The sequence below is a fragment of the Triturus cristatus genome, chromosome 2_1, assembly GCF_964204655.1.
Source record: "Triturus cristatus chromosome 2_1, aTriCri1.1, whole genome shotgun sequence".
Lineage (NCBI taxonomy): Eukaryota > Metazoa > Chordata > Amphibia > Caudata > Salamandridae > Triturus > Triturus cristatus.
In genome coordinates, this window is record NC_140581.1 from 1,022,934,546 (window position 1) to 1,022,959,371 (window position 24,826).

A 24,826-nucleotide genomic window follows, 5' to 3' on the forward strand; every position below is an offset into this window, starting at 1 on the left:
TTGTTTACGTTTACAAGGGATTCTGGGTAACAGACCATGGTGGGAGGCAGTCAAGTCACCCCATCCTGGATTCCCCTGGGTGTCTAGTTTTCAAAAATGTATAGGTTTGCTAGGTTTCCCTAGGTGCCGGCAGGGCTAGGGTTCAAAAACTACAGCTAGACTCTTCGCAAAAAAAGTGTAAAATTTCAGTGTGAAAATGTGGTGTGTTCAGCTTAGGTTTTGAGCCACTTCCTGTCGTGGGCACTATGCCTACCCACACAAGTGAGGTACCATTTTTATCGGGAGACTTAGGGTAGTTCAGATTTGTAAAGCAACTGTTATTACCTATTGATTTTGGATGCATTTCTCCCTTCCAAATGAAAGACATTGTGTAAAAAAAAAGACATTTTGAAAAATGACCAATAATTGTCATGCAAGTATGAGTATTCCCAATTTCGAAAATGTGCAAATATGCACTGTTTCTAAACTCTGTAGTTTGTTCCCATTTCAGAAATACATAGGTGTCTTTCATACCGATTTTTCCATGTATACATTTTCCCACAATAATTGCTATAGACCCGGAACAAAAAAAAAAAACATTACAAAATGCTGCTCAGTTTTTTACTCTGGGTTCGTTGGCCTCTTGGTGAACCTACACGTCCTACATATCCCCACAACCAGGAAGGTCCAGTGGATGTAACGGTACATTGCTTTCTAAGAGATGTGATAATTAGAAGAAGTTACAGGTGAAAACGTTGACTCAAAAGGCTGCTTTTTTCAACTAATTTTTAATTTTTCCTATATTTACCTGTTAGTTTCTATAAAGAAACCTTGATGGATCTACACAAATGACCCCTTGCTGAATTCAGAATTGTGTCTACTTTTTAAAAATGTATAGCTTTCCAGGGTCCATTATTGTTTCTGTACCCATTTCTACCATTAACTGGAAGGAGGTTGAAAGCACAAAAAATAGCAAAAAGAGGGTATGTCCCAGAAAAATGCCAAAACTGTGTAAAAAATGTTGGTTTTCTGACAAAATTCTGTCATTCCCTAAAAGCAGGAATAATGGTGATTTCAGCCCCACAAACCCTTTTTTTTATACCATTTGCAGAGAAAAACCCAGAAGCTTTCATTTACAGCCCGTTTTTCCCATTTTTCACAAAAAAAACAAAATTTTGCTGTATTTTGACTAATTTCTGGGAACCCTCTAGGAGAATCCACAAACCCTGGGTACCTTTAGAATCCCCATGATGTTGGAAGAAAAGTACGCAAATTTGGCGTGGATACCTAATGTGGTCAAAAAGTTACAGGGGCCTAAGCGCGCACTACCCCAAATAGCCCAAAAAAGGCTTAGCACAGGAGGGGAAAAGGCCTAGCAGCGAAGGGGTTAAAGTAGAAAACGTCCATTTTATTTAACAATGGCTTCTGATTGTGTCCTCACAGAAGCACTCAAGTCTTTCAGTGATCTCCGCACTCCCCATTCGTGAGTCACAAAGCCCTCTCAGTCCAACTCTCCCATCAAGTTCCCCACTGCACCTTCTGCTCTCCATCTGTCTCCCTCTCGGCTATCTCTCACCTCTGATGCTTCTGCTCAGCCTCCATGCTCGTTTCATCTTCCTCCATTTACCTATTGAGAATCACTCTTATCCTTGCCATCCTCATTTCATTTATTTTCCTGGCCGTCGCAGTACCACACTACCCTACCCTACACTTCTGATGGCCGATACGACAACCCACCAAAATACCACTACCACCCTCCCCAAGCAGAAACCTAGGCTTCTGCTAAGAGTAGAAGTACCTGACAAATGTCATTTTTTTATCTAAGAGGAAAGATCTATATTTGACCCATATAGGGGTTGTTCCTTTGGTGGGGGCCTATGGTATGTTGGGTAGTGGGGTATGCCCATGATAAAATTCCTCCTCTCTTCGTGCACTGTGTTAGCGGGTACCCTGATAAGGGTATGTGTATATACTATGGTGGACAATGCCTGCAAGCCCGCACTGACTGTGACTATTCCCTAGGTCTCATGCCTTCCTTCTCAGACTGACGTTGGAAAACATAACTTACCTCTTAGCCAACATAGTCAAAAAGGGAAGATGAAGGCTGTGAAGAGAACTGAGGAAGTGACTTGAGCACCTTTTTCAATGCCTTAGAACAGCTCCTATCCAAGATAATTCCAGAGCAATCTGCTCCCTCCTCCAAGTGGTTGGCACCCAAAACTTTGAAATTTGCTCGATTGCAAACTGGATGTAAACCCAGTGTTGCTGCCTCAGAAGGAAATATCTACTTCCCCCTTCGAGTCTAGTCCTTGAAGATGAACCTGCATGGCCCTGATGCAGGTGCTTCTTAGAAACTGGGATTAAGGACTCAATCTATCCAAGGCTGAGCTCAAGACTAAGAGATGGACTTGCTTAAATGCAGGGTATGAGGACACCCTGAGAACTTTGGGAGTGTGGTCCATAGTTATTTGCACTGCAAACTGCAGAAACTGGACATATTGTCCTTTAGTCAATACACAATCATAATTTGCTTCTCTGCTGCAGTGTGATGCCACAAACCTGAGTACCTGCATACACTCGCATTTTAAAACCTTTAAGCAATCGAGACAGTCCGAGGGCTGTCCATGGTGCTGAACTTTTAGGGTAACATTGACCTATTTGAAACAAATAGGTGTTTGACAAAAGGGACTCCCACTGGTAGCTCAATGTAACATTTCTAAAAGGCGGATTCCCACACCTTCGGCATCAGTAACGTGTTAAACAAGCATTGAAGATGCAATAGGTCTCGCCTTTGATTAAGTTAAAGCCATTTGCTTTGCTAATGGTATTGTATTCTAGCTTTGCATTATTTAGTGGAAATTTGTGATATGTGCATATATTTGCATATATTTGCTCTCCCCTCTCTGCTTCTTCTGCCTCATGCTATTGTAATCCTCACTATATGAAATTAACACATACCATTTTTCTATTCATTCACCTCCCAAATCTGAAACACTGCTCTTTTCCTACTAACGCTATGCTTTAAACTACTACGCAGCTAACAAAGCAATTCTAACTACATACAATTACAACATATCACAAATATAAACTAAATAATGCAAAGCTAGAATACAATACCATTAGCAAAGCAAATGCCTTTAACTTAATCAAAGGCGAGACCTATTGCATTTTCAATGCTTGTTCCGATATGTGTTGCCAACTTAGATGCTCTGGACACTTTGCCACTGCTAAACAGTGTCAAAGTGCAAGTTTTCCCTATGTAAAGTGTATTGATGATTGGTTGTCCATTTTTGGTATGTTTGCTTCACTAGTAAAGGCCCTAGTGAAATGCACTATGTGTGCCAGAGCTAGTAATGCAAATGCTACTGGTGAGCCTGCAGCACTTATTGTGCCACCCACTGAAGTACCCTTGGAAAGGGAACTCAGGCCTGCCATTGCAAGGCCTGCGTGCAGTTTCCTAAACTGCCATGTTGTTCTGGAAAGTGCACGCACTTACCAGACCCTGCCCTTCCCTTTCCATACACATCAGGCACCCCTATGGTAGGTCAAGGGTACCCCCTGGACACGGTGCAGTGCATGTGAAAGGTGGGACATGTACCACGGTGTGTGCCATGTCGTGGCAGTGAAATAATCTCCATTTTGTTTTCACTGCTGAAAGGCCATCTTGCCCATTAGAATAAAATGGGGAGGCTGTGTAATATGTTTTCCAGCCTATCTCCCCAAGGGGTTAAGATGGAAAGGTGAAGTTTAGTATGCCTGAACTCACCCTGCAATAACACATCTTTTTATAAAGATGGTTTTTGCATTGTGTGTTTGTAAGCCACTCTTTTAGAAGTGGCTGGGTTTTTGTGCTTTAAACATTTCTGTATGTCTCTGCCTGGTTGTGGATTGACTGGCTGGATTTGAAAGTGAAAGGATCTGGGGAATGTCTTGACCCAGGGGTGGATGTGAGACAACACAAGCTGACCTACATCTGGTGTGTAGGAGGAGGAGTAGGCCTAGAGGTGAAGAGGCTTGGGCTAGTGCTATAAAACATTTGTCCCATCTCCTCCTGAGTAATCGAGAATCCAGACCCCACTAATCAAAGGGAGAAGGTGTCACTGGTAGGGAGGCACCCAGAACTGGTTTGAGCAGAGGTCAATGCCCCCTGTAACAAAAAGACTTCAAAGCCATTGAGGGGTATAACTATGCGGGCTGAAGCCCCTGAACTTTGGAGAATGGCTTGATCAAGTGTGAACAAGACTGGAGTTACTTTGTGGATCAAGAGGAACCTTTGCCAAGGAAGAAACAACTGAATAGACTGCTGGGTAGGACTGCTCTTGCTGTGTGATCTGGGGCTGGCCTGCAGTTTGCTGTATTACCCAAGGAAAGGCTGCAGGGACTTTGCTCTGTACTGTGTACCCCTGCTTGAAGGACGTTGCTGTGTGCTGTGTCCTGAAGTAACTATCCCCTAGGGCCTGAGGCAAGCTGGCTCCCTGTTTGGAAACACAGGAACACAAATGTTTCCATAGAAGACTCTCAGATATTCCGTGTGTGCGTGTGCTCTGTCTAGCCTGAGACCTTCGCAAGTTGTGTCCTGTGATCTTGGGCACCGGGAGTTCCAAACGAGACTCAGAGACGCAGTGTGCGTGTGCTCTGTCTAGCCTGAGTCCTTCGAGAACGTGTGTACCGAGGAGCCAAGTAAGTCTCAGCGACACTGTGCGCGTGTGCTTGTAAGCAGCCTGAGACTTTTGTGTGGATTGGCCCGTGATCGTGCACACCAGAAGAGCGAGTGTGCCTCAGCGATGCTGTGTGCATGTGCTGTTCTCAGCCTGAGACCCTCGCTGGAGGAGCCCTGTGATCGGGGGCACCGGGAGATAAAGTGTGTCTCGAGCGACGCTGTGTGCGTGTACCTTTTACTGCCTGAGACCTGCACAAGAGGTGCCCTGTGATCGGGGGCACCAGAGGATAAAGTGTGCCTCAGTGACACGGAGTGCGTGTGCTTTCTACTACCTGAGACCTGCGCAGGTTGTGCCTAGTGATCGTGGGCACAAGAAGATCAAGTTTGTCTCAGCGACGCTGCGTGCGTATGTTGTGCGTAGCCTGAGACCCTCGTGAGGAGTTGTCTGGTTAACGTGCACCCGGAGTTCCTGTGAGTCTTAGTGACTCTGAGTGCAGGTGTAGTGTGCAGCCTAGGAACTTCCCATTGACCGGAAAATCAGAGATTGCATCGGAGGTCCAAGTCGCTGGACGAGGAGAGGAGAGTGAGTTCGCGCCCCCCAGGTAACTTGTGTCGACTCCTGGGGCGGGGATGCAGGCTTGGAGGGAGACTCTCTCGACCTCTCTGCAGTGCGATCCTCTGCTTCGGCTCGGATTGAGGCCTGTGTGCCAAGAGAGTGGCAGCACCGGGGCCTGAGTGTGAAGCTGCAGTTAATGTGGTACATCTTACCCGTGTGGGGGGGCAACTGTGGCCGGAGACTAACCGCAAGCCAGCACGAGTGGCGGAGAGACCGCCGGAGGCACTGTGAACGGTGCTGGAGTAACTTACGTATTGCATTACTCTGCGTAGCGGAGTATCTGATGCTTGTATAACGCATTGCTTAATTTCTGCACAACGGACTGCCTGTTTTTGTCGTATTGCCCATTGTATTAGTTCGCCTAACGAATTGCCTGATAGGTGTGTTACGCATTGCACTAGGTTTGCATAACGAACTGCCTGATAGATGTGTTACACCTTGTCTGAATCCTGCACCACGAGCTGCCTGATTGTCGTATTACACATTGCATTAGTGTTGCATACCGAACTGCCAGATATATGTGTTCCACATTGCATTCGTTTCACATAACGAATTGCCTGATAACTGTATTACATGTTAAATTGCTTTTTCCCACCAGAGTACCTGAAGGGGGACCGTATGCATTGCATTACGGGGTCATAACAGTTTACCACGTTGTTGCTTTATGCATTGCATTACAGTGACAGTACAAATCACCAATTAACCGTATTATGATCTGCATTATTCTTATGTTGTGAAGTACCTGACTGTTGCATATTGAACAGCATATTACGAAATTAGGATTACGTAGTATTGCTTAGTTTAGCTCAATAACAATAGGCCAGGGGTATCATTACCCCAATGCATATGTTTGTTTAGTATTGTGTGGTCGCATCGTATATTGTTTTATAAACATATACTTGTTTTCTATGAAACTCGTGTGTAGTCTATTTTTGGTGTCATCATTGGATTGCTGTGAGCGTAATTGCAAATACTTTACACATTAGGCCTTGAAGATAAGCCTGGCTGCTCTGTCCAAGCTACCAATGGGGTGGAGCGGGGTATAGTACTGATGCGAGATTCAACCAGGGATGGAATAGCCATTTCAGGCACCAGGCAATCCCTAGGGAGATAGGAGGTATGCAAGCTATGGTGTTAAGACCTACAGCCACCACCACTACACTCCCAAGTCAAAGAGCGGGATTTTGCAGCAGTCTGAGCCTCAATGCTCGTGCCACCTGTGCATCATCAGACAGTGTGGCAATACAGCGAGTGGTGTAGAGCAGACACAGCAACACATGACCTTAAAGGACGCGTTGCACTGCCTGGAGGTCCCTGTGCTTATACGACCATACCCTGCCCCCAAATGGCAAGGCTGGTCAGTGCAGACCTGCCAACCCACCCGGTCACACCGTCACCCGGTGAGGAGCTGAAATCACACAGTGGCAGGAAAGATGAGCTGGAAACCACTGCACAAAATGGCTTTCAAGCGTATCTTTGGCGGCAGTAAGCAGTCAATTTCCATTGAGAGGTGTGAAAATTCACCAGGACATCGGCAACGGCCTCAAAGACCCTTTGTTCTTTTAGGGTGGGCTTGCTGGAGGGCAGAGTGCCTTTTAGATAGGTCTCAGCACGAGCCCCCCCCCCAACGCCCCGCCAAGTGTCCAGATCTTCCTCGTCACAGTCCACTACTTCCCACCCACAGCACCCGTCCACTCTCCCCACTGTGTTCCACAGCACCTGTCCACTCTCCCCACTGTGTTCAAAGCTTATTTACATCTTTTTGTATTTTGCTTGTTAAATAGGAAGTACGTAATGGCGCTTCTGCTTTCAAGCACAAGCTTAAAGAGTCCCCTGGAGAATCAATATTTTAAGGATTTCAGACTTTAGTAAACTGTTTCAGCTGGGGCAGAAATCGCCTGAGCCCTTAATTTGAGACAAGGCTCAAGTTAAGGACTGTGACAACAGAGATCTGGATTCAGAGTAATAAAGATTACTGGTAAGTAACTAGGTTATTAAGATCTAGGATAAACAAAAAGGGTTCTTTTCTTTTTGTAGGTGTAGAACTAATATTTAATTTTTTTTTGTAAAATGGTGATTTTCATTTATTTTGAACAATTCAATCCAATACATAGGCCAATGGCACTCTTTACTTCCAGGTCAAGACGGACATATTCATCTTGGATGTCATTGTAAAGCAATTAATATTATCCTCGTTCCTTTGCAGTGCTCAGGTATGCTGTAGTTTTATCATGTTCTTAGCTTCCGTGCACTCAGTCACTTCTTTCTTGTTCATGCTCCTTGTTTTGCCCTAAATGTAGTATTTTGTGATGTTACATTTTTGAGAAGTTTTTGTGCCTCATAGGGCTTTTCCCATTTTGCTAACTAACTTCACTTCCTATTTTAAATTTTGATTTCCCCTTAATCATTTTTGGGCACCTTACTTTCCTCTGTTGTGTGTTTCCCACAGCAAAATGTTGGGGAATAAGCATGGCATCATTTTACCCTTCTTTCAAGACCAATGAGAATGTAAGGCCTTCACTTAACACTAGCTACTGCTGTGGGTGATGGCCTGCAAGACTTAGGGCCAGATTACGATCTCGTTTGGAAACTGTCCTGACCGAATCGGGTCTGGACTAGCTTCCAACCGAATCAGGTCCTGCGAGTCCGGACAATTGATTACGATGCTTCCCAACATCGTTCACTCTGACTTGCATTGACTTCAATGGGAGCCTGTGTTCAGAACGAAAACACAGGCTCCCATTGAAAAAAGGGGTGGCTGGGGACAACCTTGCACCCTGTGGCGGGCACCCCGTGGTGCCTGCCACATTGTGAATGGCTAGGAAGAGGGGTCCCATTAGTCCCCCCCATTGCCCCCAATCGGACCCCTCCAGGCCCCCAAAGACCGATTCCAACAGCCATTTCGTTCCGGGAAAACCGATTCACAACGGCAGTCGGAATCGGTCATCGTAATTGCTTGTGAGAAAACCATGTCCATAGAGCTGTAGGAATCGGCTCTGAAAAGCTTGGGTTGTGCAAATGTCTTTTGGAACCGATTCAGACTGCTCGTACGATTTCCAGACATCAAAATCGTTGGGTTGGAAAGCGGTATGATTCTGTCGGAAACAAGGGATCCAACTTGTATTCTGCAAGTCCGAATCCCATCCGGAGCCCTTAACAATGGCATCGCAATCTGGCCCTAAATGCCCAATGGAATGGAAAGAAGTGACGACTTCATACACGCTTGGAAACAAATTGAAGGAATCATTACGGCTGATGTAGATCAATTAAGTGATCACTGGCACCACTTGCAAACATGTTTTGCACTGTAAAATCATTGTTTTTTTGTTAGTGCACTGAAGTACCTTCTTAATTGCGTTAGTGCTATGAATAACTAATCAAATAAATATTAACACACGTAGAAATGTGAAAAAAAAATGTAATTGCATTTTGGTAGCTGTTGTTCACCACACATATTCATGAACCAAATTCTAACTGACCTTTGAAACGAATCTGAATTTATCACATTTTGAAACAGCCATTAAGGTTTGGTGGTAACAGTGTGTATCAAGGTCCATCACTGCCTTCCTGTTGAGAAATACCCATTGTCCGGGGGTAGTAGTCCACTTCTTGAGGCTTGGAGTGGACCTGCTTAACGTCTGTGTAGGTAAACTTGTAGGATGAACTGCACACAGCAGGGATTTACCCCGTAACTGAACTACACCAAGAACTATAAGAACGATAAGGACTCTGAATTTGAAAGAAAAATAATAGCAGAGACCTAACTCAAGCCGCATAGGGGGCAAAGCGTGTCTGCTGCCCACAGCACACCAACAATGTGCCTGTATAATTACCTGATGAAAAAGTGTACGATGGAGATAAAGTGGTATAACTACAAAAATAAAACCAGAAACTTCAAAGAGACAACAAGGACGTTTAGCTTTTGATATTTAAGGGTAGCTATGCTCAATCTTCTTCTCCAGATGTTGATGCTGGTTCGGCAAATTTCCAAATAACGATTCTCACGGATCAAATAAAATGTGCTGGGTGTATATTTTGAAAGATCAACAAGCCCCGCCATAATTGTGTCAGGCTGGCAGTCATTGTGCATGCTAATCAGCCATTTTAACCTCTGTACACATTTTTTTCCGAAAGAAGGCACATTTGCGATAATTCGAATAGGAGCCGTGCATTTGGAAGTCGGTGTTCTACAAAAAAGTCCAAACAGAAATCCTTAATGTCCCTTCCATTTCAGCTGCATATAGACGCTGAACAGCATAGCTTGTTCATTAACATTGGGAATTTATTTATTTAGTTATAAAGTTTTATATAGCGTGGACATGACCCTTGAGGGTATCAGAGCGCGTTACATTACAACGTTCAGAAACATTAGATGGTTGAGGGGGTAATATACATACATTCAATACTGATGAAACATGGCGCCTGGTGAGCTTGCTGCCCAGGTCTGACACACGGAATATGTGGTTCACTTCCAGTCAGTTTTAAGTCCCGCCCCCAAAAATTAGGACTAGCTTTCACAAAGCACATAACGTCCCTTTGATTATTAAGTAGACATCCCCTTTCCCTACTTCATTTATTTTGATTGTAGAACGGAAATAGCGTTTAATTGAAAGTGACAGAGTGCTTTTACTTTTAGAATATTCGCTCTGCCCAGTGCCTCCGCTGCAGTCGCCATTATACGAATTCTTTTTTGACAGGAACTAAATCAGTAAAATCCTGATCTGCGGCCAATTCCGAGGAAGCGAAGACAGAGAGGAAGGGGGGCTCAGCACCAGATAGCGAAAGTCTGCAGAGTGGCGGCTTCTCGATAAGAGAAGATACTTTCATTTCTTCGAAACTGTCGTCATTCTGCCAAAGTCCCGCTTGTTCTATTGAACGCTGCCTTGAACAGCACTCAGCTGTATCACTCAAGGACCAGTTTGAGCACGAGCAAGCAGCAAAAAAAAAAAAAAAAAAAAAAGGCTTGGGGACGCTGTTTTAAGAGTCACTGTCCACGAGAAGCGAAACTTCATATCCTGTGAATAAGCTATTTCCAGTCCAGCAAAAACTGGTTTGTACAGAGAATTATGCTGTGGCAAAACATTGCACGTATTAATTAAACAATCTCCATTACCTCTTTTATCAATGCCTTCCAGATGGCGTGATCTACAATCGTGATCCCTGCATTAAGAGGAGGGTACAAAGAGCTGGCATACAGAATAACTCTGTTACCTGTGAATGAATGTCAGATAAGCATGGTGCGTACAGAAGGCTTCTATTTAACTGAATACTTTTTAAGCGGTGATCTGAAGGTGCAAGCTGTAAAGGTCCTATAAGTGACTTGCCATTGGCAGGGCTGAGCTCCATATACCTCTTCTAGTTCCATATGTTCTTTCATCTTCTCCTGGACCATTCTTGTATCTTGTTTGCTTTTGTTATTTCCACAATTGTCACTTTTGCCTCATGTAACGTAACGTTTGCTTTTGTTACATGCCCACTTGTAATTTTCTCCTCATGTAACGTTACTGTTAGCTTTTTCACTAAACGAAGGACACCCCGACAGATATACGGCGGGCAGCGCCAAGAAAAGGTGGGCATATCACAGCCCCGGATACTTGTCTAACAACGGCCAAGATCTTTTCTGGAATCGTATACTCCTAATACCTACGCCTAATAAATAAAGTGAGACTGATAGAGAAATATATACAGGACCCCTCGTTAATTTCAATTTGTTCCGAAAATAAATGCGACGTACATGAAGTAGGATTGCTGTGTACTTGACCAAAATTGGGAAAATACCAGACAAGAAGATACTCTTCCCTAGATACCGTTCTTATTGCTTTGAGGTTGACATAAAATACGTCCTTGAAGAAGTTACTTTTGGTAACGAAACACGTGTCGGCTGTATTCCACCAAAGACAATGTAGAGATTACAAGAACAGAGTGTCCGTGAAATTGTGACTGACACTTTTATTGTCTCACACTGTATATTCAGATGTTATTGTAAAATATAAAGTCACCGCAATAAGACAATGAAACAATATTAATATATTAAAATATATATATTTTTTTTACAGTCTATTCTGACTAAATTGGGTTACTTGCCTGTGAACTGCTAAATAGAAAGTCAAGCAGACCAGCTGTATTATTGAATGCAAATGCTATACATTTTTAGAGTGCCGAGGTAAATATTGTGTTGTTGTAACGTTACTGTTCCTATTGTGAAGCGCTCTGACACCTTCGGGTAAAGTCTGCGCTATATAAAAATGCATAAAATAAAAAATAAATAAAAAAACATTGCTTGCTCCTGCTGCCATGCTGGGACCAGAAGTCAGGGATGAATGGCACCCGCCTCTACCAGCATTTCCAGTCCTCAGTCACTCTCACTCCTCCTCTCAGTGCAAAATGGAGCCATTTGTGGTCTGTAGGTGACCTGAACCCCAGTAGAGTAGCAAGGATGCCCAGGGCCTGGTGCAAGCAAGGAAAATGGCCACTTTGACGAGTGTTGGGGTAGTAAAATACAGCAATTATCAGGGTTGAATTAGTCCGTCAGATCTCTGGCCCCCAGTGCCACTGCACCTGCTGCACAAATGCTAGCTACGAGCCTTCTGAACTCCCAGCCATAGCTTAGAAACCACCACTTCTGCACACGCTGGTGCTGAATATAACAGAAGCGAAGGAATCACTCTCCACCACCGTTCAGTGTATCGCTGGCCTGGATGCACGTCTGCCACAACACTTTCAGTCCTAGGGGGGAGGTTCTGCTCTGCACCAGTGTAATCCTCTGAGGTACTACAAATGCTTTAAATGGGCCAGCACAACTCTGGTGCTCTAGTTGCCCACTTTGAGTAAGGGACCAAGCAACTTGAAAAGTTGTTTTCCCATTGCTTAGGTCGGGAACTGGGACTAACAAAGCTCAGGTTATGTTTTCTGTCACATACAGAAAGGGAACACGGTTCTAGGCCATAATGCTTTATTTTTTTAGGTGACCATAGATATCCTGCAGATATTTTTTGCCTTCACCGTGGAGACGAGAGCCAACATCCTTACACATCCATCCATGTCAACCTCCATATTTAGTCTGCTGAATGTTGCTGCAACATGAAACTATAAGCATCACCTCAATAATCCCTTCGGTGCATGGTGGAACTGTGCTTCATTTTGGGGAATGGACCTGTTTTAACCTGTTTGTCTGTTAATAATGATATTCTTGATTAAATGAAGAATTTTATAATTTTTGGTACCAGGAGTATATGTTTTATTAAAAGGAGGGTGGATTCACTAGAAGATGACAGTGTTAACTCTGATTTATTCTATCTTGTGAGGCAATATATCTATTTGAGTGTAATACTTTCTGTTGGACTGGCCCTCTCTGCAGGGTCACCCCCAAACCTTTTTCCTTTTTCCCTCCCCTTTTTGATGAATTTTATTTTTGTTGGCTTTATGACTCTGTGTACTTTACCACTGCTAACCAGTGCTTGTGCTCTCTCCTTTAAATATGGTTTAATTGGCTTACACACTATTGACATATTCAATTTACTTGTAGAGTGGTATACCATATACACAGGGCCTGTAAATTAAATGCTACTAGTGGGCCTGCAGAACTTATTGTACCACCCACGTAAGTACCACTTCAAAACATGTCCCAGGCCTGCCACCTCAGCCTGAATGCAGTTTTAAACTGCTGTGTTGGCTTGCCATAAAAACTTCCTTTCCCAAGCCTTAAACTCCCATTTTATTATATATAGGTCACCACTAAGGTAGGCCCTATGTAGCCCATAGGGCAGGGTGCTGTGTAATTATAACGTGGCCCATATACTTTTAAATTTTACATGTCTTGGAAGTGAAAACTTCCTAAATTTGTTTTGCACTACTATGAAGCCTACCCCTCCCATAGGATAACATTTGGGATTCCTTATTACATTTAATAAGCTCTAATTTCCCATTGGTAGCAGATAGCAAAACAATGTTAGCTGTTTTTAAAATTATGATGAAAAACCCTATTTAATGGTAAAGTCTGTTTTTTATTCCAATTTTTAAAATGGCACTTTTAGAAAGTTTGCATTTTTCTGCCCTTAGCCCTTTTGTACCTGTAGCCTGTCTTGGGCCACATGACTGGGTGTAACTGACAGTTAGATTGTGATTCTACCAGACAGTCACACAATTGAGGGATTAGGAGTGCCTTAATGGGCCATGTGTTGGCAGGATGATGGGGCAGATCCGAGCACAGTCCCACTTACAACTGAATAGAAAGTGCTCTGCCCTCACACAAAGGATCCATCACCTACCCCTTTTCACTGCAGCCAGCTTGGAGCCAGGGCAGGGGAGTCAGGAATTTCCATACACTTCAAAGCCACAGTCTAGAAGCTTCTCCCACCTTCCAGAAGGAGGACACTAGGGTATAAAAGGGGGCCTCAGACACCAACTCTTCAGTGCACTTTTGGACCTGTAAATACTCTGCCAGGAAGAAGCACTGTTGTGCCACTGGCAGGACTGCCACTCTGATGGACTGCTGCCCTGCTGGATTGTTGACCTGTTGTCCTGCTGTTCTGCCATCTTCCGCCTGGGTACAAGGACTGGCTCTTCAAATGTCCAAGGATCTCCAGAGTGACTCACAAGGGCTAGTTTGCTGGCCTCCTGTTCAGAGTCACAGGAACTCAAAAGTCTTCCTCCATTTTTAACCAATACATGTAACCAGCCTTAGTGAGCCCTGAGCATCCAAGTGGCACCCCTCCAGTCCTGGATCCTTGGAAGCTATGCTAAAGGTTCAAAAGTGGGGACTTAGAAACCATTTGACTAAAAACTACTCTGAGAACCAGGAGGAGACCAGGACCAACCTGCTCCCCTATCCATCCGAGGTGCAACTCCAGTCGGATTGACTTTGCAGCCTCTTTCACTACATTCTTCTCCACATCAGCAAAACATTTTCAGAGGACCTTCACCAAAGGGGTAGCCGAGCTCTTGGAATTCTCTAGGGCTACAGGCCTCGGCCTCGTCTTGCAGGAGATTTTCGATTTTCGTTTCGTCAACTAAGTGCGAACGCAGAAATCTTCACTGCAGATTCAACTCAAGGCCATCCGATGACGATGCTCCCTCTTTGGAGACCTCCTGCAGCCTTGCCCATTGAACTTTACCTTCTCAGGACATTTTCAACAGGAAGTTTCTTAGTCCGAAGATAAGCGCTGACGAGGCCTAATCCACTTCTTGCATCTGAACCGTGATCCATTGCGGTCGGCATAATTTATGACTTTGAACCGATCTCGCATGACTACATGGCCGCAGTTTGCGATCATTTAGGCACCAGTTTTTACTAAAAGCTTTGAAAATCATAACTCTGGTTGTACTGATTAGATGTTTGTGATTTTTGTGTCAAATAATGTATTAGCATTTCCTCTATTTTTTTTAACTAGTTTGGAATTTTCCTTGTGCTATGTTTTCACTTTGTTACTGTTTGCGTGCTGTATAAATACTTGGAAAAAAAATGTATTTATACTTTTTCAAAATACAAAGCAGGCAGACATAAGTACATACAGAGTATCATTACAAATGTACAGATGGAACAAGTACAATAAACCAGCGAAGTAGGTCTGAGGGCCAAAAAAACACAGTGAGCAAGTAATCCATACACCGAAACATCAGAGGCATCATAATGAGAGGAACCATGTAATACACATAATAGCAGCATTCAATCGTAGGACGAGTTCAGGAGGGGGGGAGTGGGGTTGAGTAGCAGCTTGTAAAGGGTATGAGGGGCTCACGTGGGTGTCACTGTGTCAGGCTGTGTGTTGTCGAAGCTAGCAATAGGGTGTGTAAGCAGATATGCTGTGAGGGGTCCCCAATTGTCCTGAGGGCGGGAGGTTAGTGGGAGCAGTTCAGCAAACGCGTGCATTTGGTCCTGCCAGAATACCGTGTCCCAAATCCAATCCTTAAATTTAGGTGCCCGTCCCCATCGGCATGCAATATGCCGTTTGGCGAGGAGGAGACTGAATGAAACGAATTTTCTGTATTTCACTGCTATGGTTGCGGTATAACCAAGAAGAGAGAAAAGGGGGGTATGTGGGAGGCGTAGCAATGTCATCTGCTCCAGCGCTTCCAATACCTGGAGCCAATACTCCTGCACAGCAGTGCAGTCCCACGCCAGGTGAAGGAAGTCAGCCCCTGTAGCCCCACATCGGTCGCACCTATCATCATCCCGCAGCTTAAAGCAATGGAGTTTAGCTGGTGTATAATATGTACGGTGTAAGTATTTGTAATGAAGAATCCGGATGCTCTCGGGGGAAGGAAGGCGTATGTTATTTAAATCCATGCCGCAACCGGATATATAAAAAGATGTCCATGGGGCAGGGGGGGTCGCGCAGAGAAGAGTTGTTGCGAGGTTCGGAATTTGCCTTGGAGGAGGTAGAGGTCTTCCCAAGTCTTAATCCCATATTTAGCTAGAGTTTTCTTAAATACTCCTTCCTGAAGGACTGGCATTTTCGGGTGTTATGTCAAGGGAAGCAAAGGTGAGTACAGAATAGGGGCCCGAGTTCTTGCAACAATACGCTGCCACGCCTTAACAGTACTGGTGATCGGAGATGGAGCCTCCGCACGCACAGTACTGACAGTGAATATAGCGCCGTCTAAAGGAGTGGGATCCGATAGCCAGTGTTCGGCGGCCACTTGAGGCATGTATCTGGGGGGGTGGAACCAGAAGTGTGCATAATGGGCCTGCGCACATGTGTAATAGAGTTCAAAATTGGGTATGTTGAACCCCCCTTGCGCATAGGGTCGGGCGAGGATGTCCCACTGTACTCTGGGCTGTTTACCACCCTTAAGTGAGACAATCGAGTTCAGTCCAGAGCATCAAAAAAAAGGCTCTACCTGGGTTATAGGGTATGTTTGTGAATAAATAAAGAAGTTTAGGAAGGATAACCATTTTTATTAAGGATATGCGACCTGCAATGGATAACGGGAGGGCGATCCAGCACGTGACATTGTCCCTTATCCCATCTAGGACAGTTTATATGGATCCCAGATAGCCCCCCGAATCTCACAAACTCTTGAAGCAGCGGATTGAGGTTTGTCTGGGGCTCTCTGACATATAACGTGATATAATCCGCATACAGAGAAATCAGGATATGTCGGAGTGGGCAACGGAGGGCCTGATCGTGATGATATTGTCTGACTTTAGCAGCAAGGGGTTCAATCGCCAGGGCAAATAAGAGTGGCTACAGCGGGCACCCCTGCTGGGTCCCACGAGATATTGGGATGGGAGGTGAGGAGTGGCCATTAATAAGGACTTTGGCTACAGGCTCGGTGTAGAGGAGGCGAAACAAGATATGAACCCCCGCGGAAAGCCCGTGCTGCATAAATACTTTACATATTGCATCTAAGTTAAGCCTGCCTACTTTTTGTGCCAAGCTACCAATGGATTGACCACAGGTTAATTTAGTGACTTTTTTGATTCATCCTGCAATGGATTGTGGCTATTGTTTGACCAGGGCTCTCACACCAGTCAACCAACAACTCAATTTCTCAAACTTTTCTTTTCCCCATCTGTGCTAGTAATGTACTAGAAGGACAGTGACTCTTCCCCACACACTGTGAATGATGATTCATTTATGGGGACCCTAATCCCAAAAACACTGCAGAATTGTTGCTTGTGAACTCGAAACCATGGAATGATACAGCACCCTAGTTTGGGATTGCTGTGTCTCCCAATCAGTTCCTCCAGCTCCCTGCCACCATCATGACGCTGAAGCAACCTCACATGGGAAACAACGTTTACATCGCAGATTTTACTCTGCGATGCAAATACAATGCGGTTGTTACAACGACCGCGTTGTCACAGCGCACTACCTTCACAACACAAGTCGTTACAACGACTTGTGCTTGATGGCGCTCTAGGATAAGGAATAGTATGATTTACTATTCCAACACTTTCCCTAGTGTTGCACACACTGGAGTTTGAATAGTAAATCATACTATTCCTAAGTCCAGCGCACCATCCAATGACTTGTGTTGTAAAGGTAGTGCGTTGTGTTTGGTTAACATCACAGTAGTATAGCAACCTTTGATTCAGTCTTCTGTATCACCCTTTCAGTAATCATATAGGGCCAAATGTGTGACCATTTGGAATTGCGACTCGCAAATTGCAAAAAATAGCGGGTCGCAATTTGCGAGTCGCAATTCCAAATGTACAACAGTGTCAGAGACACTGTTAGTGATTCCAAATAGGGTCGTAAAATGCGAGGCTCATCATATTCATTAGGAGCTCGCAATTTGTGACCCCATTGAGAATGGCTGGCCCTCCCAGGGATGGTGGCCTGCTGGGCTCAGCAGACCACCATGTCTGGAACTGCTTTTAAATAAAGCAGCTTTTTTTTTTTAAATGCAGCCTGTTTTCCCTAAAGGAAAACGGGATGCATTTAAAATAAATTAATGAAATGTTTTCGTTTAATTTTTAAGGGCAGGCAGTGGTTCCTGTGACCACTGCCTGTCCTTAAAAAATATTTTTGCATGCATTTGCAAAGGGGAAGGGGTCCTCTTAGGACCCTTCCTATTTGCAACTGCATTACAACCTACTTGAAGTAGATGGTGAATTGCAACTGTTTTGCGACCGCAATTGCGGTCGCAAAACAGTCATACATAGGGCACAGAGTCGCAATTAGGAAGGGGCACCCTTGAAACGTCCCTTTATAATTGCGATTCACAAACTCTATTTAGTGAGTCACAAATGAATTGCGACTCACTAAATAGCGTTTGTACATGGCCCTGTAGGGTTAAGGCATGCGCATATAGGTCGCAGACCCATTTGCGCATGCAAAAACGGATCGTATATCTGGCCCATAGACCTTTATCAAATATACTCCTCCAATTCTTCTTGGGTCTTTGCGGAGTCTACCATAACTAACCGCGACAAACAGTCCACTGCCCTATTCCAGACATCTGGTAGGAAATGTCAAAACATAAGTCTTGAAAACTTATCACCCATTTTATAACGCAAACTAAGACACTGTCAAGACCTTTGGAAGTGCAACAGAACATGAACAGCAACTTCTAACAGCCGATTACGCTTCCACTCACTAAGTTGTGCTTCCGCAGTAGGGTTTACTGAAATTACCCTGTTTACTCAGCATAAATAAAAATTTGCCTATGCCCTGGTGGGCTGGTGTTGACCTAGCGGTGGAGAGGCTGTTAGGAATTGTTTGGAGTGCTCAAAGGTGATAAACCTCTGAAAACGAATGTCCTACCTAGGTGTATTCTCCGGCCATTAGGCAGGCGGTGACCATAAGCAGCTTTGAATATTGCAGGTCTATTGAAAGGTAAACAAGCCACTCCATATTTGATCTTTACTCCAGATGACCCGTAGTGAAAAGGATAGCGCATACCAGTTCCAAGATTGCAATGAAATTACTGGAGATGGTCTTTGATAGTGCAGACTTGCTGGAAACAGTATTGACAGACAACGGCTCACCAATGTGTTTGGTGGAAATGGAGACATATTTGTGCATTTGTCAATTGAATACAACATATGTGCTCTGTATCACCCTGAGTTAAATGCTGTTGTATACATATTTTCATCAGAAGAATGTTCTAGCTGTCTATTCAAAATATCCAATGCTTTTACAAAACCAATAGCTCAATTTCCTTGGTTCTTGTATTTATTAATTACGTCTTTTCTCCGTTTTTTAGAATCACATTTTTTTTTATTTATTTTTTTTTATTCAAAAAGGGACCAAAATCGAAATTTCAATGTATATAAACATCATTCTGTTTCCATTCATTAAGCAAAACAATACAGAAATCAAAAAAGTTTCAGAGCAAGTTATAACCAGTGCATATATGTTATTTCACAAACAAGAACGAGTTACAACCAGTGTATATATGCTATTTCACAATCAGTTCTTCCAGTCATGTATTTATACAATCAAACAGTAACTACGTTTAATTTGTTCAGACATGGTTCTATACTACTGTTGAAAATTCTTGGGAACTGCTGACTCAATATTTTCAACAATTGAGTCAACAGTTCCCGAGAATTGTCAACAGGTGTATAGAACCATTTAACTCGTTCTTGTTTGTGAAAAAGAAGTAGAGTAGATGTAACACACAAAGTCACTTACACATAACCCATATTCACATGGTGTGTGTGTGTGTGTGTGTGTGGGTGGGACAATGCCCGCCATTAAAACAAGCTGTTTTTCCAGTTACACCTTAGCTCCTAAGGAAGCCCAGCCCAGCCCAAGCTCCTGCTCCCCAGTACCTCTTTTTCTAAAGCAGATGTGAAGCCAAGAGTGGAGTAAATGGGGAGTTGGGTGCGCCTGTGAATACTTGGCTGCCTTTGCTGCCTGACCCTCTCCCCACCCTCACAAAACCTCAAGTTGTGCCCAGCAGCTGCTTGCCTCTCCCCTACCTCAGTCAGCCCATGTGTGTTTCTCAAACTTTAAAAAAAACTCCAAAGCGTAGCGCACCACTCTGTTTCCCAAAACCAGGGTATTTTAGCAACATTCTGTGGACTGAGAAGCATCACAGGCTCTCCAGCTCCTGAGAGGACTGGGCAACATGTAGAGATGGTCCTGTGTCAATTTAAAGCACCACTAGTGGTTGTTGCAATTTGCAAGTAGAAGGGGTTAGGAGGCCAAGATATTTTGTGTGCGTGTTTGTAAGAGGCTTGTATGCTTGAGAAAATGTGTGTGTTGTGTGTGTGTTGCATGTAAGTCCACCAGAATGAGTGTGGGTGTGCATTTGTCTGTGGTGGGCATCTGGGAACATAATGAAGGTCATCACCATGGTGATTAGCGTGAACAAAATGGCGCTCATCCATGGCACAGTGGGGGCTTTAGCATATAGTGATTATCCACGGCCTATTGTGGCCCTCTTTGGAATTATTATGCTCACCCTTGGCATTATGATGACCATCTGACATAAGGTGTTTCTAGAATCTTGTGATCTTCCTTAGCATAGCATGTCCCTCCCTGGGATTATGGTGCCAAGCTGTGAAATATTTTCAGCATCCGTTGGATTATGGCAACCCTCCATGGCACAGTGATGGCCATCCCAAGCATAGCTGCAGTATCCTTACTGCAATAGTGGCCATAATTCATATAATAGTGTTCCTGGAATATTGTGGGCATCCTTAGCGTGGGGGCCATCCCTGGCATAATGACAACCATTCCGCGCAAAGCATTTATGACGTTAATATCACTACTACTGTCTACCTTTCTGAAGCACAGGCCGGTAGTCTAATGTAAGAGACATCTAGACTATCTAAAGTTGTATTGTCCCTGTAACCTGTAGTGCCTACGTCTCTGAAATAAGTCTAACCTGTAGGATAATTCAGCTGTTTTGGACATGAGACTGTGAGAACTGTGTACCTTTTAACCTTCCCAACCTGTCTGTTCCAAGTAGATTCTCAATCATAAAATACAATTGAGAATCTAGTTGGAAATGTGAATCTAGAAAAACAAACTAAGTAGAGTTTGAGTTTAAGAAAGATGCTACGTTCATCTTGGAGACTATAGGTCTGTCATGTCCTTGTATTTGAGCTGCTTGTACAATCTTTAGCCTTTTAAGTGATTTTTAGAGTAATGACACTGAAATATTTCAGTTCTGGCTCCAAGACCATCTCTGAAATATTTGGCTCACTTCTCACACAAAGAAAGTATTGGAGAATTTCATGAGTGCCTGTGTCGTTTTTCACCCATTATATTTAAAGGTATGCTGTAAAATCTACCTCTTGGCACAATTTTCTCAGATCTTTCAGAGGAGGAGAATACCTTAAGACACGCTGTTGGAAGTCAGGTTTTCTCCCTTCCCTTACTTGCTTGGTGCAGTTCATGGCAGATATTCACACCCTAACACTTTCAATATTCAACATTACTGACCTATCTACCTGTAAGAGACAGGATGGAAAAAAGGAAGTGAAAGATATTAAAAATACCCTAAAACATTCTTAAAGCTGATATGCCAAGCAAAATAGCATACACAGATGTTAATCTGCCTGTAACACAACACTTTTTAACCAAATTGTAGTAAAAGGAAACATCCTTTGGGAGGGTTATATTGAGGGTATTTGAATATTTCATAATTTCCCCTTTAGTACCTATGGCTTTTAGCTGCTTCTTGTAAGAATTGTGCTGTAAAATTCAATCCCTGACCTCATTTTAAGTTAATTCCCAAGGGGGAAAGCTTCCTGTACCACCGTAGGAAAAGTCGTATTTGCTTGCTTGGAGCAATTTGCCGAAGATAATCACACCCTCTACTTTCAAAGTTGAGGGGCTCTCTCTGTATCTTGGTGAAAAAAAAACTACAGGCAATGGATCCACTTACGCCTCCGGTGTGCCAGTGCCTGGCATCTCAACCTGCCTTCCACATTTAACTCCTACCGCACCTTCACCATCTCAGCGCAAAAAGATCATTATAGTACAAAGCCCTAAAGTTTGTTCAACCAACTGGCGTTAAGCATTGTAAAGAATTTAGGGGCATATTATCAAGGACGGCGTTAAAATTATCGCCGGTTTAGCGGCAGAAAACTGCCGCTAAAGCGGCGATAATGGGCTTGATAATATGCCCTGGAGAATTCCAATAGAAGCCCAGGTTCACACCAGATCTCAAGGGCATATTATCAAGCCCATTATCGCAGCTTTAGCGGCAGTTTTCTGCCACTAATCCGGCGATAATTTTTAACTCCGCTCTTGATAATATGTCCCATGGCATTTTATAAAACACTGCAGCCTTCGTGTAAATGTTAATCACAGAAATCGTTTAAAAAAAGCAGAGATGATTCTTAAATACAACTCATACAATCAGGTGTTTAGAAACAGTAAACCGCACTAATTGGATTTGCAGCACTGACAGATGCACTTCACAGAAGTCATTGAACCACCATAGATTGTATGGCAGAACTGAGCAGTTTCCACTTTCTGATATGTTCATTTTTTGCATTGCTTTATTTGTGCTGGTGGTTGGCCAGTGTTGGACACCAACACTTATTAGGCCCGGCATTAGCCAAGACCTTTTAATTTACTAAAATGGTATGTATAAAATACTTACTTAAAGGGCCTTTCAGCCAGCTCTCTTCATCTATTGGTCTGTCATTGTATCATTCAGTTTGCTCACTCCCACCACAGCATAGACCATGGGGCAATGGGTCAGCCTACTCAAGCCGCTGGCTAATTTCACTTTGAGTGACTGAATTTTGCTCTCACACAATGAGCACATCTACACACATGGTAGCCAGTGTTTTTGTTTTCATTTTTTTTTATTTTTTTTTTATTTTTATTTTTTATTTATTTTTTGTCCTCATTTGCCATATCCCTCATTCTCTGCGTACACCGACCACCTAGCGTGCCCACCGGTAGAAGACATGATTAATTCCTCAACCGAGCCTAAGCACAATGACATATTGGTGGATGATGGTAAGCCAGAAGAGGAGACACATCCCGACTGGATTTTAATACCAGCTATAGGATCGTAATGGAGTAAAAACCGGAGATTGAAGACCCAAGATCCTTGGAGTTTATTTAGGCATAATCATTGGACCCGGGGAAAAAAAAACAAAAAACCCTGGCGCCCTATCTACGATGAATCAAAATGTCCCAGAATGCACGATTGCCTTTGTTGCCTGGCCTGGCTAAGTCCATCTTTGATGTCTCGATCAGGGACGTCAACCAGCCAGCATGCTGAGGCGCAGATGGGTCGACCCAGACTTTACAAATCTGTCTTCTAGCCAGAAGTATTGCATAGAATAAAAAGAGTCTGGCCTGGCCCGTAATATTGGAGTCTAAACCAAAAACTATTAATGGCAAGGTAAGAGACAGGTTGGCATCTAGAATGGAATTCAGCGATGTTATTACTTCATCCCAAAACCGGGCGATAGAGGGGCAATCTTTGAACATATGAATATCCGATGCATTGGAAAGATTGCATTTATTACACTTTTTATTTTGCTGGTACTTTGAAAGCCTTAACGGGGAGAGGTAGGCCCGATGTACTGTGAAAAGATGATTCCGTCTAAACCATGCAGGTTTCACAATTTTGTATAGTATGGAAAAAGATTTAATCCAGTCCTCTTTGCAATGATAGTCCAGATCTTCTCCCCAAAGATCACCAGGGAGGGTGAAATCGCCATCAATATCTTCGAGCAAACTCCAGTACCACAAGGCAACCTCTTTACCCCCCCTTTGCCGCTCTACCAGTAGTTGTTCCAAGTTGCTAATAGCCCCCAAAGGAACCCCTTTTTCGCCAAGAGCCCTGACCCAGCTTACAAGTTGTATATACTTAAATCTTGCCAATCCTGATCCAACCTTACCCTGCAAATCGTCCCAAGATATAATGTCGCCTTCTAACAGAAGTTCCCCCCACCTTACAATGCCTGGCCAAGGTGTGGCCAATCGGTCTTTCAGCCAGGCCGGTAGGCCTGGGGAGTCCCAAATTGGTGCATAGTTGGAATAGTAAGAGAGCCCCAGGTTCTTCCTAACCGATGCCCAGGCCTTAGCCAAAGATTTTAAGATTTTTAATTTCACCTTTTTGAAGAATTTTTGATCTCCATATTTAAACAAAAATTCATCTAATGGTAGGTCCGCACCCACTAGCATTGCGTTATACATTTGCCCCAATGAGATATTAGATGGAGACTTCAAGAGCATCCTTGAATATGAAAGCATAAATGCCCATGCGTAATATTCTAGATGTGGAAGTGACAGCCCCCCCTTCTCTCTTCTCCTCCTCAGCTTTTTCCATGCAAGCCTGGTGGTTCTATAGTTCCAAATAAAGGAATTTATCTCTTTCTGACATCTGTTCAAGATTTTAGAGTCAAAAACCAAGGGGATAGTATTAAAGAGAAATATGTATTTGGGCAGGATAGACATTTTAATGAGGTTTACCCTCCCAATGATAGAAAGTTGGAGATGGGCCCATGATTTTAAGAGCTTCCGACAATCCTTAAATACCCGGTCCATATTGCTTTGTGCGATATTTTCAATATCTTGTGTTATCCAAATGCCAAGGTATCTCATAGAGGAAGTCGTCTTCAGATGTTCACTGGCGATGTTCCATGCCATAATTTCTGTTTTTCCAGGGTTGATTTCATACCCAGAAAAGCGGCCAAATTCCTCAGCCCTTTTAATAACCGTTGGGAATGCTAGACCCGGGTCAGATGTTAAAATAAGAATATCATCTGCATACAAAGCGACCCTCTTCTCCCACCCCTCAATCTATCTAAATGGTGGAATATTCACGTCAGTTCTCAGGACCTGCACAAAAGGTTCTATATATAGATCGAAGAGTAAGGGAGAGAGAGGGCAGCCCTGCCTAGTACCTCTCATAATAGTAAAAGGCTCTGTTAAGACTCCATTGATTAATAATCTAGCTGATGGTGCCCCGTACAACAGAGAGATAGTACGGCAAAATAATTCCCCAAAGTTAAATTTCTTCAGAACCGCGTCCAGGTAACTCCAATTAACCCTGTCAAACGCTTTGGTAGCATCCAACGTAAGGGTTGCCAAGGGGATGGAAAAAGTGGTGGCGATATCAATTGCGCCAACCAGCTCCCTTGTCAACTCAGCCAGTTGTCGCCCCTTAATAAATCCCTTCTGATCTTGGTGTATAAT